Genomic DNA, 19,255 nt, shown 5'->3' on the forward strand with positions numbered 1-19,255 from the left:
CGTGTTTCGTGATTATATTTTTGTTTCTGTTGTGCTGGCACGTGTAATGGTCAGTTCAGGTGTTCTGTGATAATGAATTTGTGTAATTTGCATGAATCCTGCCTGAGTAGGTGTGTTTGGATGGGCACGTCATACACCATACACAACATGGGAGGAAGTAATTCTTTGAAATGCAACAGAATAAAATCAACACGTTGTCACAGTAAAGCACTGAATGTGTCGCTCCTTTCAGAACTCCACCATGTGTGTCAGAAAAGGAAGGTGTGTCTCAACTCTGGTGAGTGCCATGTTTTTACTGTTTGTCTGTTAACCTGTCAAACAACAGCGGATTGTATTTAGAGGGAGATCCAAAACCTTTTTTTTCCAGTATGAATAAAATTGTGTCAATCTAAATTTTGAAGTCTATGATGAGAAGCATGTGACTGTGGGATCTTGGGTCTGTGACACAGAATCCCCCAGTCCTCAGACCAGGTACAGCCAGTGTCTTACCTTTGATATAAAGACACAGCAGCATCTCAGTGGAAGAAAACACCTTCACACCTGTAAGGTACAGTTTGGTCAATAAATATTGGAACATTGGCCTGTTTTTTTAAACTGTAAATTTGAGCTCATAAGACAGACTCTCAGCTTTAATCTGAAAGTAAATATATCCAAATCAGGTAAACATGGATCAAAGGAAATGGGGCAGCAGTCTGCTTTATTTGCTGGTACCATAATTTTCGGACAATAAGCCTCAAATTTTTTCACAGGCTTTGAACACTGCAGCTTAAATAATGATGTGGCTAATTTATGAATTTTTACCTCTAGGTAAAAGTGACATTGAGAGTGGCAACAAAAGACAGTCTGAAGAAGTGTGTGACAAAGTAATTCTGTGGCTGTTCAATTCAGATACTGAAGAAGACGACTTTAGTTGTTTTAGTGCAAAGAAGGAAGATGAAAATAGCGATCAATGACTTTTCCTGGAAGGCTACGGTACCGATATTTTAATTTTTTTTAAGCAGCTGTGTTACAGCAACCCAGTCACACAGCAAGTCATGATTCAGCAGCACAAAATATACATTAATCTATTGGTTTGTGATATTGTGATGAAAAGTGCCTCATTTTCATCATGGCAGTACAAATTCATTCTAATTCATTCCGTGATGGCTGCATGAAATTAAAAGTGAAGCGGTGGGGGGGTGGTTCTGGTTAGGGTTGGGGGAGGAGTAAGATTAGGTTATGGTTAAGGTTAGGGTTGGGGTAGGAGTGAGGTTAGAAACAGTGACTTAAAAAAAAACCCCGTCATGAAAATTTGATTCATTTTGTCACGGGATCATGAAAAAGAAAAAAATGTGACATCATATACTGCGAATGAGATATGCCACTTTCAGTCACGTATCAGCAGAAATACTTTGTAGTAGATGCTGTTTGGTCGGTTATCACAGTGCTTTTTTCTTTTTTTTTTTAGAAAATACATTTGTCTGCTTGTCGATTTTAGCCAATTCATGCTCCTATTGCAAGACAGTGGTTGTAGTGTAGTGGTAAAGTTTCTGTCTGGTAATCAGGATGTGCGGGTTCAAATCATGAGTGGTGTTTTTTGTTTTTAACTAGGGCTGCTTAACCACGGGTTTCAGGTTTTGCGTCCTCCTTTATGTATTATTTATTTCAACCCAGTGATATTCACTAATTATACAGCTGGTTTTTATTTCATTTTCCTCCACTTCATTAGAGTTATAATTATTAGGGTTGGGGGAGGAGTAAGATGAGGTTATAGTTGGGTTGGGGTAGGAGTAGGGTTAGTAATAGTAAATTAAAAAAAAACCCTGTCACTAAAATTTGACTCATTTCGTCACAGCAGCATAAAAAAAAATGTGAGACTGGGCTGGTTACAGACACTGTTCAGAAGAAAAAGCATTAACAGTAGGTATTTCTGTGTTACTGGTACATATTTAATGAAACGTTAAAGAATAAAATTCACACTTTCTGTGTCAATATCTCATGTTACAACATGGACACCTGCAGCTGATAGACAAGTACAACCTATATATGTACATTTTTTTTTCTTCTGAAAGTTACTGGGTGTGGCTTATTCAGGTGCGCTCAATCCCCTGAAAATTATGGTAATCTCCTGATCTGTTTTCCATACTTGAGTGTTTTTTTTTTTATTGTCAAGCCGGCAGATACATGTCAAGCAGATTTCAAGAGTAAACATCTTTGAAGCCAATTAAGTTGTTAAGACATTTAAAGATAATGACGCAGTCACTTTCCCTCCAGGTACTGAACATTCTGTCCAAAACAGGTTCAGAGCCCAAGACTGTTACATTAAAGTGTTGAACAGTTCCACCTGAAGAGGGCACCATCAGTCAGTTCATAATAGTTCTTGATTTGTTTTTGCTATGTTCAGGGTCACAGGTCATCAGACTATTGATGGGAAACTATAGCAGGACCAGTAAAGTGGTGTGTAAGTACTACATCCCCTCACCCCCTCATCAGTAACGGCTGCCAGGTGAGTCATGTGAAACAAAAAAACACAACCAGCTGTCACATGACCTGTCGTGATGCTCAGCAACTGGTTAAAAGATACTTTTTCCTTTTCAGATAGATGTAAATATCCAACAGTAGTATAAATAAATCAATAAATTAGTCTGTTTGAATTACACTTTTTTTGATGTGATGGAAAACATAAATGTTTGAGCCACCAACCAAATCTTCTCCAACCACGGTCCTGGAACCTGTAAATACCTACAGTTCTCCTACATCTGTGTCGGTTAGTCCTGATCTCGTCTGTCGATCCGAAATCTTCACACTGAGCTACAAGTGATGAAACATATATGACCTTCCCTTCAGCATCAAGGCTCATGAGCACGATTGTCGGGCATCATAACATCCAAAAGGCCCAAATCTTTTCCCCAAGCCTGAAGGCAGGTTCACAGGTGCCGCTGAGTTCAACCAACTCATGATTACTTGCAGAAACAGGGTCAGACTACAGAACCTTGTGAAGGAACAGTTGAAAAGACAAGTAGGTCATGTGCTGGGTGACATATACTGTGAGGAAGAAACTTCAGCCACCTGAGGGCCCTTTCACACAGAGTGCTAAGTTTGGTCGAAGTGCGCATGATGCAGGAATCATGTGCAAACCGTGTAAAATCATCCCTGCCTCTGACGTGTTGTACACCTGTTGCTACAACTATCTGCGCACACCAGATATTGTGCAGAGTGTGCGCTGTGCAAACTCATCAAACCCTCTCGCAGCAGGTGTCAGCCAAATTCCATCTGACACACACAAACATCTATTATCGTTCGTATGGCACTTAGAAAATGTGTCGCCAGTCACACTCTTGGCACGACAACAGTCTGCAGACAACCATTGTCGTGCTGGCCGTGAAATTTGTCTAAGTTCCACACGACTGTGGAGTTGCCGAGATGTGGTGTGCCATCAGCCCCCCCCACAACACATGTGTGAGTGTGCATGCACTCCCCCCATCCCCCCAATACGTGCATATGTGTGGTTTGTGCACACTGACAGGTCTAGCTGGACTGGCCTTCAGTTTAGGTGGACATGCAGCAGGCAATCTGAATGTCACCTCTGTCTGATAGGACAGTGAGTGGGGCGCCGCAGGACCCTATGACAGGCCAACAAATATGGAGACAAATATGCCACTTTCAGTCACGTAGCAGCAGAAATCCACCATAGTAGATGCTGTTTGGTTGGTTATCACAGTGCTTTTTTTCTTTTTTTTTTCAAAAATACATTTGTCTGCTTGTTGATTTTAGCCATTTCATGCTTGTATTGCAAGACAGTGGTTGTAGTGTCATGGTAAAGTTTCTGTCTGGTAATCAGGATGTGAGGGTTCAAATCACGAGTGGTGTTTTGTTTTTAACTAGGGCTGCTTAACCACGGGTTTCTGTATTGCGTCCCCCTTTATGTATTATTTATATCAACCCCGTGATATTCACTAATTATACAGCTGGTTTTTATTTCATTTTCCTTCACATCAGCAGCGCAATGTGGTGCAGCTCATCCAATCGAACACAATGCAAGCAGCTGCAGCAGCCCACACTGTGTTCCTGCTCAACTGACACCATTGTGTGCACGAACTGTCGTGCCGGCGTCGTGCACGCCTGCCTGTCGGCACAATGTTTCATGGTGTGCTCATTTGACTCTACTACCGTGTGTCTCCCTGGAGTTGTACACAAATCGACCAAATTCACAGGATGTGTGAAGGGGCCCTGAGCACTGGGTTGGCTAATGGATACCAGGTCTATAGACACCAAGAAACAGATGCAATTCTGCTGTCTGCCAATGCAAATGTGAGAACCTATAAGTACACTGGACCTCTTGTCCTCGACAGTGAGGACACAGATATTTTTGTCCAAGCAGCTTATGTCTCACAGCAAGTCAGAGGTGATCTGCTGATTAAACGCAAACACGAGTTAATCAACTGCCACACTCTCAAAAGAGGTTGCAGATATCATCATACCTCTTCATGTGATCACTGGCAGTGAGCACACCTCAGGGTTTTATGGACACATAAAAAGGTGAAGATCAATTCTGAGGCAAGAGAGCTCCTATGATGAGTGGGTGAGTCTGGAATTAAAACAAAGTCAGAGCGGATATGAAGACATTTGTCCTCTCCATCATTTATGCTGAGAGTTCAGATCTGAGCTGCAGAAAGGCCAGAGCTTCCAAATGGATACAAACTGAAGAACAAGACTATAATTCGTCTCCCACCTGTTGATGACTCTTTGAATCTTCACAGGCCCGGCACCAGAAAAAAATATTAAGGGGGCGATGAGTTTATCACAGGGGGTGGGGTCGACACCCCCCCCCCCCAAAAAAAGTGCGCACCGGAGGGGACGTGCCTCTGAGCGTGCATAATGAATTGGGTGCGCTCCTGGAAAGCTTGTGTATTTAGGCTACACCGTTGTAAGAGACTGACTGAGTAAGAGTAAAGAGTGATAACAGTATTTTTTTTAATTATTATTTGAACGTATAGACCATCGGTCAAGTGATCTCCACAAAACCAAACCAACAACTGATCTGAGAAACGTCACGAGACAGTAGATTAACCCCACATACAGCCCTCCATCACAAGCGCAAACACAGCGCAATTGGGCATGACAGTCACACAACGGGTCAAAGATAAACCTTTCATGTAGATATATTTACAACAATACATAACTTTTATCTTACCATAAAAGTCCATATCTTAATATAAAATTCTGTGTGGAAACTGGATGCTAGCCTACCTCAGAAGAGTTGAAGCCTTCGGTTGGATGCCGCGTTGAATCTTCTGAGAAGGACATCTCGCCACTCTCCGTTGAATTTCCTGGTTAGGTCATTCTCAAATGCCAGCCTTATTAACGGCCGTTGGCCGTCGTGGCTCGTGAGGGTTCTGCACAGCGCTACAAGCATCTACGCGCTGATTACCTGCGCACTGGATCTGTGTTTTTGTCCACCATGATGCTGTGGCTGACCATCCAGTTCCTCTTTGCCAGTTTGGTTCTGAGCAACATCGGTCCAACACTTGAAGATTGTCAGCAGTTGGTCAAACCCCTGTCTCTAAAGGACCACTCCATGGTAACAAGTCCTACATCAAAGTTTATCAATACTTAAATTTTTTTTTTCAAATCCTCTGTTCTGCACGTTGAAAAAAGATCTTATGATATTTCTTTGATTTTAACTCTGTGTTGTGTCATTTTGGGAAGCGCTAAACAAATAAATGAATGCAACTAAAACCTGAACAGAATCTGATCGGGTTTAGAAAAGGAACCAGAGGAAACTGATGGCACCACAAGAAATGTGAAAACATTTTTGTGTCACTGTGAAAAGCTTCAGACACGTCAACTCAAATTTTAGGAAAATGATGAAGATACATATGTATTATTTATAAATAAGCATAATGTGTGACAATTTGGCAACTTGAAAAAAAAATTCCCTTTAGATATTCTCATGCACTTTATGATAAAATCAAGTTGTACTGATACTTTTGAGTGATAATTATCAACCATGTGTGTGTGTGTGTGTGTGTGTGTGTGTGTGTGTGTGTGTGTGTGTGTGTGTGAGAGAGAGAGTGTGTGCACACGTGTGTTTTGTCATGCACTAGATGGTACAAATGCAAAGTAATCATCTTTTATTTATTCATTAATTTTTTACACAATTTTCAAAGAAAAAATGATAAATTATAAAAAGCTTTGCTTCATTCATGAGACTGAAATTGTTCAAATTTGATAGTTGTGAGTCATAACTTAATCTTCTTCATTACTTTGTCTTCTTCATTTTAGAACTTACTGATGTATTAACAGTGTGTTTGCATTTGTGTGTCCAGTTCAGTGGTACATGGTACCTCATCGAAGGATTCACTGATAATGAAGTATTCAAATCCATGCTGAAGGCGCTCGATGCTTCTTCGGTCAAATTTGTAACACCCAACAACCCAGGCGTACTACAATTCACAGACGAACACAAAATGTGAGTGTGTCAACCAAGAATGTCTCTCTGGGTTATTCAATCGGAACTTAAATGAACATTTTACTATTGACTCATACAGTCAAAGCATTTAGTGATCAGACCACACCTGTGCATGTGTGTGTGTGAGATCACATTTAAATCTGCTAATCATGCTTTTGAAAAGACTGACATGGCATAGAAGCAGTTCATCTCTCCATCAATCCTATCCATTCTATTTTAATTGGTCTGTTTTTTTCCAGTCGGTCACATTTTATAGCCAAAATACACAACTCAACTTCTACATAGATGATCCATTGCTGTATCCACCTCAGTAAAACAGGCATCCTACTAATTTTACTAAACAATGTCTCAAATCAAGTATTAAATATAGGTTAGGTTAGGGTTAGCGAAGAGGCGGTGGACTATCATTCCAGGAGAGACGAGGCCACAAAAGGGCCGATTGTTCCCAAACAAGTGAATCAACTTAGTTAAACCTTTTAGTGTATTTGACACAGGATACCAGGTTTCTTAACTTTAGTTTCCTAATGTGGTCAGGTTCCAAAATAAAGGAACTGTTATGTGTCGGACGCAGCTCGGAGAACCGACCAGCGTTTGAAGGACCCAGTATGAAATAAGCAGAGCACGGTACAAAGGCTAACTGAATTTAATACATAACAGTGATAATATAATAACAAAAGGTGCGGCCTGGCGTGGTGCGCTCCCAGCAGCGCTAACGGTCCGGAGCCAGAAGCTGTTTCGGACCCAAGGACCCCGCCGACACCCCCCAGGTGGCCGCAACAACCGAGTCTGTGAAAGAAGGAACCATTATGTGAGTCCACACTCTACACACAGAACACTTAAAGGTGTACAAACAGCAAACACTTCCTGGCTTGATTACTGATCAGCTTCCCAACCTGCAGGCATGGAACAATCAGTTCACAAAACTCCACTGCAGTGGAAGCTGATACATGACTAACAAACAGCTCAATACAATAAGGTGTGAGGGACACCACATTTACTGACTGTATAACTGTTAGTCAAAAAATCTAACGTACCTCAGGAAGTGTGCTGACGAGCGTGAAACCTCGCCCCCTCCTCTTTCACAGACTGTGCATCAAACCTGGACGTTCTCAGCATCCGCTGTTGATGAGATGGCTCCCGAGACGACGATCTCACCCGTCTGGTCACAAGGTCGAGTCTCTGGCAAATACACACTGTGCACTCCAGTCTTAAATGCCAACATGTTCCAATCCATCCAGATGCACCACAGCTGTGAGTCCTGACGAGTCGCAGGTGATCAGGGTGAGGTCCTGACAGCCTCAGCAACACAGCCACTCAGTCCCAAACGCACGCCACCTGGGAGGAAAACCAAAAGACAGAAACAAACCGGCAGCCAGGCCCCCCCAGCCATATAACAGTACCCCACCCTCACGGGAAGCCTCCCGGCGACCACACACACCTGGCCCAGGAGAAACACCCCCCTCCAGGGACCATGGCTGGAAACCGTGTCCGCGTTCATCCTCCAACAGACTGGTTGAACTGGCTGCATCTTTGCCCTTGTTTCTGACAGTCTCTTAGCACAGGTGTGGCCAGGAGTTCCTACACCTGTGCGGTCAGCCTTTATCCAAACATGTGTAATTAGTCATAAAACAAAACACAAACAACCAAAACACCCCCCCCCCCCCAGAGGACCGTTCCATCAAACCCCAGGGAAGGGGAGAAAAGAAAAACCCAAACTTGAGCTCACAAACAAAAATGCTACAACACCCCCCCTCCTCCCCCCCAAACGACATGTAGGGACCAACACCCCCCAGAGGGCCTCCCGCCAGCTCCAGGAGTAATAACCACGACCGAGGTCCCTCTGGGATCCAACGTCACCCACGGGGACTACCAGCGCCTCCCAGAGGACCACTCGTCAACCCCAGGAGACGCCTCCCCTCATGACCAATGGACCCAGCCCCGGCCGTCCATGGCTAGATGGGCCTACAGCCCTTTCCCCCCCAGAGGACACCACAGTCAAACCCTGAGGGCGGAAACTGGGGGGGGGGGGAAACAAAAAGATACCCCAAACCCCCCCCTCCCCTCCCGGGTGCAGAGGCTACCTGGGAAACGCCCAGCACAACCCAACTGCACCCCTCCAGCAATGCCGACACCACGGCACACCCGGCTGGAGTCAGAGGAGAAGAGAGGGCATAACAAAAAACAAAAAGAGAAAAAACAACCCAAGTACCACCCCATCACCCCCCAGGGGACCGTTCCATCTAACCCTGGGGATGTGAAACAAAAAGAAATAAAAGAAAAAACAAACAGACCAACACACAGTTGTTTGGGTCCCTTTTTTGTTTTTTGTTTTTTTTTTTGTTCTTTTTCAGACAGGCTGCAGGGTCACAACCCCAGACAAATAGTGGAAAACAAAAAATAAAATCCCACACAAAACCAACTCAAAAAAACACCCACACAAAATGAACTAACACAAAACAAATCAGTGAGTTATACCGTCAAGCTCAACCAAATGGAACACACCTGTTCCTACTCAAGAGCTTGACGGTAACGTGATTCAGTCACCACAAGGGGGAGCCAGAGTGCAAAAAATGAAAAAACCCCTTTGGCGACAGAAAAAACAAACAAGCTGCTTTTATGTGCGCAGCTGAGTGCAACACACAACCAAAATGTGCTCAACTAAATAACGCCGGAGCTGAAACAACAGACGCAGTAGTTACCTTTATCCGGGGAAACGGGGCTACGACTGTAACACAGGAAGCCCAGCGACCCGTGCTAACAGAGCTCCGCCGTGCGCGTGAACCCATTACAAACGCACTCTTGCAGCTCCCGTTTAAACCTCTTATCCGGTCGGAGTGTGACGCGAAGCCGTCGCCAGTCACACTCCACCATGACCCACGGATAAGGCACAACACAGGAACACGGCTGCAAGAGAGCACAAATCAGTATCCAGTAATGGGTTCTCAAACACACGCCTTCCGGGCGGAGAGCCCCGCAACTGATCCGGATAACCACTGAACGTCTGCTGCCGCCTTCCCGGCGCGTTACCGTCTCTGCTACCGCTGGGTCCATGATGTTTGGCCAGAGACTACTGTTATGTGTCGGACGCAGCTCGGAGAACCGACCAGCGTTTGAAGGACCCAGTATGAAATAAGCAGAGCACGGTACAAAGGCTAACTGAATTTAATACATAACAGTGATAATATAATAACAAAAGGTGCGGCCTGGCGTGGTGCGCTCCCAGCAGCGCTAACGGTCCGGAGCCAGAAGCTGTTTCGGACCCAAGGACCCCGCCGACACCCCCCAGGTGGCCGCAACAACCGAGTCTGTGAAAGAAGGAACCATTATGTGAGTCCACACTCTACACACAGAACACTTAAAGGTGTACAAACAGCAAACACTTCCTGGCTTGATTACTGATCAGCTTCCCAACCTGCAGGCATGGAACAATCAGTTCACAAAACTCCACTGCAGTGGAAGCTGATACATGACTAACAAACAGCTCAATACAATAAGGTGTGAGGGACACCACATTTACTGACTGTATAACTGTTAGTCACAAAATCTAACGTACCTCAGGAAGTGTGCTGACGAGCGTGAAACCTCACCCCCTCCTCTTTCACAGACTGTGCATCAAACCTGGACGTTCTCAGCATCCGCTGTTGATGAGATGGCTCCCGAGACGACGATCTCACCCGTCTGGTCACAAGGTCGAGTCTCTGGCAAATACACACTGTGCACTCCAGTCTTAAATGCCAACATGTTCCAATCCATCCAGATGCACCACAGCTGTGAGTCCTGACGAGTCGCAGGTGATCAGGGTGAGGTCCTGACAGCCTCAGCAACACAGCCACTCAGTCCCAAACGCACGCCACCTGGGAGGAAAACCAAAAGACAGAAACAAACCGGCAGCCAGGCCCCCCCAGCCATATAACAGGAACCAAAAACTCAACCTCAGTCTACCCCATGCAGGACACTGTCCCAAAAAGTGGAAGGACGTCTTAGGTTCCTCCCCACAGGCTGTTCATGTACTGACCTATTGGAGTCTCATTACCATTTTATGTCTGTTCAGTAGGTTGTGACCTGTGAGATTCCCAACTACTGTACTTATACCTCAAGGCAGGCCAACTCGCTCTCTGGAAAACCTTGGGTTTGGTCCTTTAATGAGCTGTCTTCCATGCCTGCAGTCATTCAAGAACTGCCATCATTTGTGGTGTTGCTTCCTGATCCAGTTTTGAAATGCGGCATACTGAACTGTTGACGGTTGACACTCCAACAACAGCCTCTGGACCCACAAATTTAGTTTAACTCCCCGACGCTGTCAGCCAAAGTACTTCTAAAGCTGCTGTCTGTGCTGTCCTGAGGGTGCTTGCGATACAAAGGCATGCCACCCTTTGAACATGAGTCAGCATAACCCTCCTAGTCCTGTGCTCCACCAACCTATTGCAGCATAACTCAGCATGGGTCTTACCACCGAAGTGTAGATCCATCTCATTACATCAGGACAAACTCCCCATCTTCATCCGAAAATACAACGGCACTCTTGTAAACTGAGAACTGCATTCTGACATTTCTCAGTTATGTGTCTCTTCAAGAATAGTTTGTTATCTAAGTAGACACACAGGAATTGAACTGACTCACCAAATTTACCACCAAATTTTGGTAGAACTACAACCCCAATTCCAATGAAGTGGGACATTGTGTGAAATGTAAATTAAAAACAGAATACAATGATTTGCAAATGCTCTTCAACCTATATTCAGTTTAATACACCACAAAGACAAGCTAGCTAATGTTCAAACTGATAAACTTTATTGTTTTTGTGCAAATATTTGCTCATTTTGAAATGGAAGCCTGCAACACGTTTCAAAAAAGCTGGGACAGTGGTGTGTTTACCACTGTGTTACATCACCTTTCCTTCTAACAACACTCAGTAAGCATTTGGGAACTGAGGACACTAACTGTGACTGTCATGACTGGCTATAAAAGGAGCATCCCCAAAAGGCTCAGACGTTTGCAAGCAAAGATGGGGCGAGGATCACTACTTTGTGAACAACTGTGTGAAAAAAAATAGTCCAACAGTTTAAGAACAATGTTTCTCAATGTTCCATTGCAAGCAATTTTGGGATTCCATCATTTACAGTCCACAATATAATCAGAAGATTCAGAGAATGTGGAGAACTTTCTACACGTAAGCAGCAAGGCTGAAAACCAACTTTGAATGGCCCCGATCTTCGATCCCTCAGGCGCCACTGCATTAAAAACCAGTCATCATTGTGTAAAGGATCTTACCGTATGGGCTCAGGAACACTTCAGAAAATCATTGTTAGTCAACACAGTTCGTCGCTACATCTACAATCCCAATTCCAATGAAGTTGGAATGTTGTGTAAAATGTAATTAAAAACAGAATACAATGATTTGAAAATCCTCTTTAATCTATATTCAATTGAATACACCACAAATCCAAGATATTTAATGTCCAAACTGATAAACTTTATTGTTTTTGTGCAAATATTTGCTCATTTTGAAATGAATGCGTGCAACACGTTTCAAAAAAGCTGGGACAGTGGTATGTTTACCACTGTGTGACATCATCTTTCCTTCTAACAACACTCAATAAGCATTTGGGAACTCGGGACACTAATTGTTGAAGCTTTGTAGGTGGAATTCTTTCCCATTCTTGCTTGATGTATGACTTCAGTTGTTCAACAGTCCGGGGTCTCTGATGTCATATTTTGCGCTTCATAGTGCGCCACACATTTTCAATGGGCGACAGGTCTGAACTGCAGGCAGGCCAGTCTAGTACCCGCACTCTTTTACTACAAATTCATACTGTTGTAACACATGCAGAATGTGGCTTGGCATTGTCTTGCTGAAATAAGTAGAGGCTGTTATGTGTCGGACGCAGTCGGAGTACCGACCAGCGTTTGAAGTAGGACCCAGCATAAAGGAAACAGAGCACGGTTCAAAGGATAACAGAATTTAATAACATAACAGTGAGTGCTTAATTAATAACAAATAAGTGCGCGGTCTGGCGAGGTGGAAGAACGGTGCGCTCCCAGCAGCACAAACGGTCCGGAGCCAGAACAGTTCGGACCCAAGGACCCCGCCGACACCCCCCAGGTGGCCGCGACCAACCGAGTCTGTGAAAGAAGAAACCATCATGTGAGTCCACCACTCCACACACAGAGAGACCACTCAAAGGTGTACATAAACAGCAAACACTTCCTGGCTTAATCACCAATCAGCTTCCCACCCTGCAGGCATGGAACACCCGGTTCAATTCTCCACTGCAGTGGAAGCTGATTAAATGACTAACATAACAGCTCAATATAATAAGGTGTGAGGGACACCACATTTACTGACTGTACTCATGTTAGTCACAAAACCTAAAGTACCCCAGGAAGTGTGCTGACGAGCGTGAGACCTTACCCCCTCCTCTTTCACAGACCTTGGCATCAAACCTGGTACGGTCTCTGCGTCCATGATGATGAGATGGTTCTCTAAACGTCGATCTCACCCGTCTGGTCACAAGGTCGAGTCTCTGGCAAATACACACTGTGTACTCCAGACTTAAATGCAACCATGCCCCAATCCATATAGATGCACCACAGCTGTGAGTCCTGACGAGCTGCACATGACCAGCCTCAGGTGATCAGGGTGAGGTCCTAATAACTCAGCCACACAGCCACTCAGTCCTGAACGCATGCCACCTGGAAGGAAAAACAGAAGACAGAAAACAGAAGACAGAAACAAAAGCCAGCCAGGCACCCCAGCCACAACAGAGGCTGCTGGATCCCTGCTTGGATGGCAGCATGTGTTGCTCCAAAACCTGGATGTACCTTTCAGCATTGATGGTGCCATCACAGATGTGTAAGTTGTCCATGTCATGGGCACTAACACAAACCATACCATACTTTTGAACTCTGCTCTGGTAACAGTCTGGATGGTCTTTTTCTTCTTTTGTCCGGAGGACACAACGTCCAGGATTTCCAAAAACGATTTGAAATATGGACTCATCAGACCACAGCACACTTTTCCACTTTGTGTCTGTCCATTTCAAATGAGCTCAGGCCCAGAGAAGGCAGCGGTGTTTCTGGATGTTGTTGATGTATGGCTTTCGCTTTGCATGGTAAAGTTTTAGTGGTGAACATACCACTGTCCCAGCATTTTGAAATGTGTTGCAGGCATCCACTTCAAAATGAGCAAATATTTGCACAAAAACAAAACAAAAAATTATTAGTTTGAACATTAAATATCTTGTCTTTGTGGTGTATTTAATTGAATATAGGTTGAAGAGGATTTGCAAATCATATTTTGTTTTTATTTACATTTAACACAATGTCCCAACTTCATTGGAATTGGAGTTGTAGACCAAATTTAGTTATTTTATTTCTGAAGAGGACCATAACTGTTTTGTATGGATTCGCAAACAAACTGTTGGACACACACCACTTCTCTACTATCCTGAGAGCATTCTACATTAGTTCTGGAACAGTCCTCAAACAGAATCCCTCAATAAAGGTAGTTAATTTGTCTCCATATCCTTAGGTGTACAGTCTACTGTCAGATTATTTTACACACTGAGAAGGGTGTCCACAACAAGTAACCAACAAAGAGGACAGATAATCCCTCCTTGAGGACACCTGTGCTTCACTGCCACCATGATTGTACTGTCACCAAGTGAAGTTGTTGCCCTTCTACACTGAATCATGGCAACAATCCATCTGGTTATAGTGCTGTTCATATGTTTGTACTGAAGAGCTACTTTTATGGAATCCTCTTGTACATTATCTCATACAAATGAAATGGGTGGAAAAAATTATTAAAGGTATTATCTGTAAAACATCATGTAAACTTTGAATGCTCTTCTTACCCCATTGATGAAATACAGTGTCTAAGAAGAAGGGAGGAAAGAGGTGATTCTTACATAATGGGTTAAGAGGAGAAGCAAAGATACATCTGTTGTGAAGTCAAAACTGATACCATATTTTAATCAAGGCATGTACAACAGGATTATCTGTGTACCAAGACAGGGTCAAAGCGAGAGATGAAATCAGTAATTCAGGGAGAGATATACACAAACACGACTGAGCTTCTAATTGACCCCAAACTTTATGATAATCTTTTAGCCATTAAATGTATTTTTCGGTCACAACAGACCAAAGCAAAAAATGAAGAGTGCAGTAGAGCAAGCCAAATGTGGGTCTACTTTCAAACACCATACCAGAAATCACCTTGACATGATTAATTCTAATGCAATTTGTGAAGCAATGATGATTATTTGATCATATCTCTCATCACAGTTTACTTCTCCACAGCTCTGATTTACCATCTGCTTCTGTGAATGTTTCAGAACATCAACTGACCCTCATCTCTCTTTATTTTTAAGAAAAGGAATCTGCTATGGAGCAAAATTTAGCGCAGCCATCAAACATGATACTGTCACTGCAAAATGTAAGTTACTACGTTAAATGCTACAACCTGATTTGTTGAAGGGGTAAAATAGTAAAAGCTTCAAAATTTGGCCAAATCTGTTTCCTGTCATAAATCTTGTCTCTGTGAGGTTTACCTCGTCCACAGAGAACTCTGTGGGCGAAGCACAGTTGTCATGAAACTACAATCTGCGTTTGTGAAAATATAGGAGGAGCTTGTCTCGTACAGCTGTCACTACAACTAGAGGCGGGATGAAGTCACTCTTAAGTTCTCAAGTTATCAATCTACAAGTCCCAAGTGAAGTCTCAAGTCACCTTGCAAACAATTGATGGTCATTATGACCTGAGACTTAATTTGGGACTTGTTGATTCATGACTTGAGAGTGACTTGATGGTGGTTTTGTCCCACCTCTGGCTACAACCATTCACGCACACCAACAGCCAAAAGCCAGTGAGTGCTCATTCGATCCCCCTCTCGGCAGGTGTCCGCCAAATGCCAGGTGTCACACACAAACATCCAACACTGCTCGCTGGACACTTACTATAATCAGGGACCCCTCACATCTCCTTTTTGTCATCACCTTTTTGAACTTTTCCCCTCAGGGAGTCAGAATAAACAGACTAAAGAACAGTTTTTTCCTAGAGCTGTTGCTGCCCAGAACACTGCAGAGTAACTTGATGTGCAATATGTTTTAATCAGTCTTTTTCTAATTGTTTTTATCTCTTTTATGCATTTACTGCACTTTAATCTTTGCACCGTCTTTGAGAGCTGCTGTTTTTGAAGGCCGTTGTGCTTCTTTTGCAATCACAATAATTGGAATTCAATTCAACTTAGAAAAGGCGGGGCTATTCGCGCTCCTGGAACACCAGCAGCTAAACGACAGTGAGTGCTCATTTGATCCCCCCTCTCGGCAGGTGTCCGCCAAATGCCAGGTGTCACACACAAACATTCAACCCTGCTCAATGGACACTTAGAAAAGGCGGGGTTATATCCGCTCCTGGTATTAGAGTTGAGAGCAGTTGACCATATTCGAGCTGTTTGTGAAAACTGTCTAAACTCCCACAAGTGTGGCATCACCAAGCAACACACATGGGTGTGGCTGTGCCAAACACCCTCCCAACACTTATGGCTTATGTGTATATCGCACCCCTAACCCCCAACACATGTGGCGTGCATGTGTGTCATGCTTCCCCGCTTCTCCCCAACACATGTTGCATGCCAGTGTGTCGGCTCCCCTCCTCAGCACATGTGGTGTGCGGGGGAGAGAGGGAGCACACTTGCATGACATGCTGATATTTATGTACACACAAGATCAACGGCCAGCCATGTCTGAGCGCACACAGCACGGTAGGGCACTTCTTAGCTGATCACCGGCCAGCCACACACTGACAGCTGGAAATGATGGCTCAGTGCACAGGACGTTTTACATTAAAAACACAGAGAACAGAGCCAGGACAAGTATATAAATAAATTCTGCCATAACAACATACACAATTACATAACAAGTAACTAAAATAATTAATCACAGAACACAAGAACAGAGAGTGACACTTTGTTCTGTGCACTGAACAAACAGGTGGGCATGGCCGCACACAGCAGCAGCTGTTGAGATCTCTGGACCCATGAGTCACAGCTGGAGAATATGTACCATGTTTTCAAGGACATGACCTTACAACTGTATGCCGTGAGGCATGTGAGTGTGCTTGGTGTCCTCAAGTGGAAATACATAAACGTATATATCTCCTTTGCCATGGGCTAGAGCAGCCCCTCAGTGCACACACTGGCAGGCTGCTCCATGAGAAAAGGACCATCTGATCATGTGTACACTCAGCTGGCGATCTGAATGTCATGTCACCCAAGTGAGCTATAGCCCACATGATGCGATGTCTCTCCTTCGGCGCGCTGCTCGCTGGACATGCACGCGTTGGCTTGAAATGCTGGGCGAGCAGATGTGGACAGGATAAGAGCATACTGCTTCATTCATGTCATTTCATGACTGTAGGTCTATGACCATGGGTCATCTACAGAGGAACAGAAGGTCCATATTTGTATTGTCTGCTCAATAAGAGGGATTCAATGAGTTGCTTGCACAGCTGCTTGCATTGTGTTCGTGCATGCACACAAGCGTACACGAAACCATCACCACTGTATCATGCACGCCTGTCCAACTGTGTGGCCCTCCTGACAGCAGGTGGAATGTTTTGTGGTTCCCCGTTTTGTTTTTTTCCAGTTTTTGCTTCTTTCGCTCACCGTCGTGTTATGTGTGAAGGGGCCCTTAGACATGTATGCAGATCATTTCGAAGAAGATAACTCAACTGTTTGACTAATGTGACCCCAATGAACAAGTTGATGAACAAGTTGGGATGTGTGCCAAAATCTTAATCCGGGATGAACAGCCCCCAAAAGACCACACCCTTTGTTGTCCAGAGTTTTACTTCAAATACAGCTGTATTTTCTAAAGTGCAGCAACTACATATTTTTCAAGGTATTCAATATGCTCAGAATGACCAGTACATGTTTAGAAGGGTCATAGAAGAGTGAAAAATTTCTAATATTGATGTTTTAAGAGAACCTCACAAGAAAACATTAGGTCACATGACCTACTATAGTCCAGAATTGCCACATATTTAGTCATTAAAACCTTCTGGGCTTAAATTGTCGGGATCTGCTGTCTGGGTTTTTCCCTTATTTGGGTCTAGGCTTCCGCTGAGGATTTTACGGTTTTACTTTTCATATCATTATACATTGTCATTTAAGTCTTGGTTTGGTTCAGTTCATTTCTTTAGTTTGTGTAATGCTTTTGTTAAGAGGTTAATTCTCTTTTCATCATTTATTTGTGGTTTAGTCATTCATTGCATTACCTGTATTGTGTTGTCTCTGGTTTTGTTTTTGTTCATAATTTATTTCCTATTCAGTCAATAGTTTGGTTTGTCATGTTTATTGTATTTACCTTCTTGTATCAGGTTCTCTCTAGTTTTAGTTAGTATCATTAGTTTTCTGTTTTTCCACTCTTTGACTTGCCACCTTAGTTCTTAGTTTTACCCCTTTATTTTGTTTGTGTTTATTATGGTTTATCAAGCACGTCACGTTTTGCATCGTTGGGCTTTCTGTTAGTTATCTTGCTCCACTTCACTTTGCTTTTGTCTTACTGCAATCTCTTGCACATACCTTTGTCTTCCTCGGTCACGCTCCCTTCCAGCACCTTCTGTGCACCTGTGTCTCGTTCACTAATTTACCACCTGCCTTATTTAAGTCTTTTGAGTTCAGCACCACCTTGCCAGTTCGTTGTGATCATTTGTATCCACGTCCCAGCCTTTTTGTCGAGTCTTATTTTTGCCTTTTTGTGCCCTGACCTTGTTTTGTCTTTCGGATCTGCTTTTGCCTTAGCCCAAGTACTTACCCCCAATCTCAATTCTCTTTTGTACCCCTTCCCCTTCCCCTTGGCCCTACCCCTACGCCTACCCCTTTAAAACAAGGGGTAAGGTGAAGGGGTATGCCTCTAGCCCTATGAATTGAGACACCCCTCCACCTTAGGAGAAAAAAAAAGAACTGCCGGTGTCAAACTGCCGTCTTCACTTTTTGTTAACATGGCAACCGAAATGCAACTTGTTGCAGTAGCCTGTTTGCTCTTTTTATTTTCTCGCCTTTCTGCGTAAATGCAAAGAAATAGAAGTCGCAGATTTCTTTGATGCATTGCAATCATGTCATGTCACTTAATTTAATTAATTTGTAATTTATAATAATAATAATACTACTACTACTACTACTACTAATAATAATAATCATTAATATGATTAATAATTAATTGATTAGTAATTTATTAATGTTAATGATACTAGTAATTAATCAATAATAATAATTAATATTCTTTGATTAATCATTAATTGATTGATTAGTAATGAATGAATTAGTAATTAAAATAATATATGATAATAATTTATTAATTTATATAGCGCCAAATCATGACTAATAGCCTCAAGGTGCTTCACAAACATCATTTAAAAGCAGAATAAAATGAAATAAGACTAAAACACAATAAAATTTTTTTAAAACATAAATAAGTAAAAGAAGTAAAATAATAAAAATAATAAAAAAGACACACAATCATAAAATACTAATGATAAAACAGGAACACTGTTTATTTATTTAAAATAAATAAACACAAAATATACGAGTATCAGTCTGTGTGCAATGAATGTATACATTATACAAGTTTCACTTTTTGAATGGAAGTACTGAAATAAATCAACTTTTTCATGATATTCTAATTATATGACCAGCACCTGTATGTATGTTATGGGCTGCATCTAGTTCTGTTAACCTGATATTTCTTTTTCAAATTCTCCCATTTTTTGCACCCAGCCCTATTTCCTTTAGAAATTTCCTTG

At 42.9% G+C, this 19,255-nt stretch overlaps 1 long non-coding RNA gene across 1 annotated transcript in view; it reads right to left on the reverse strand.

The window, feature by feature from the left end:
- The window catches only part of LOC117501845, an 89,895-nt gene that overhangs the window by 66,855 nt on the left and 3,785 nt on the right, over positions 1-19,255 (reverse strand). Inside the window, exon 2 of the long non-coding RNA XR_004558101.1 lies at positions 11,387-11,391. This is a non-coding gene — a long non-coding RNA (uncharacterized LOC117501845). The remainder of the gene's footprint in view (positions 1-11,386; positions 11,392-19,255) is intronic.

The sequence above is a fragment of the Thalassophryne amazonica genome, chromosome 20 (genome assembly GCF_902500255.1).
Source record: "Thalassophryne amazonica chromosome 20, fThaAma1.1, whole genome shotgun sequence".
NCBI lineage: Eukaryota > Metazoa > Chordata > Actinopteri > Batrachoidiformes > Batrachoididae > Thalassophryne > Thalassophryne amazonica.